We start from the raw sequence: 697 nt of genomic DNA, 5'->3' as shown, positions 1-697 counted from the left end.
ATTCCCCTTCCTTTGCACCTCTGACCCCAGAATGAGCGGGAGAACCATGTGCTGAGGAGTGCTGGGTGGCAGAACAGTCTCTGAAGGTCAAGTGTCAAAATAAAAATAAATACATCTTGTTTCTTACACTCAACTTTATTACAATTAGTAGTAACAGTAGTGATGTGCATAATGACCCTCACATTTTATGCAATTTACAAAGTACTTTCACATGTTAAGTAGCAATAGTACCAACATTAATATCAATACTACTAATAACCAACACTTACTTCCTGTGAAGCCTGACACTGTGCTCTACACAGCGTATGGTGTGTTTGTTTCAGTCTGTGGCAGTGGCAGATCCAAAACTTCTTTATGTGTGAGAACTCACTGGCACAACCTGTTTGGAAAGGGAAGGATGGGGGTTGGTTATGAAGGTGTATTTTGCATAGCGCTTTACATGAGATTGTATGTAACAAAGAAGGGCCGATGGAAATTGTGAACACTGCAAATCGCCTTTGAGAACCTGAGCTTGTCACAACTACCTCTCAAACCAGAATTACTGGATGCAGATCCCACCTCCATCTCTAATGGCCGTGTGACCTTGGGCAAGTCATTTAACCTCTTTACTTTCTGAGCCTGCAAAACAGCTAATGATAGAATCTACCTGGGAGACAGTATTGAGAGTTTAATGATGACGCAGGAAAACCACCTGGCA

Source organism: Panthera tigris, chromosome B3 (genome assembly GCF_018350195.1).
Source record: "Panthera tigris isolate Pti1 chromosome B3, P.tigris_Pti1_mat1.1, whole genome shotgun sequence".
Taxonomy (NCBI): domain Eukaryota; kingdom Metazoa; phylum Chordata; class Mammalia; order Carnivora; family Felidae; genus Panthera; species Panthera tigris.
The sequence above is the reverse complement of the archived record's forward strand: the minus strand, read 5'-3'. Positions refer to the sequence as shown.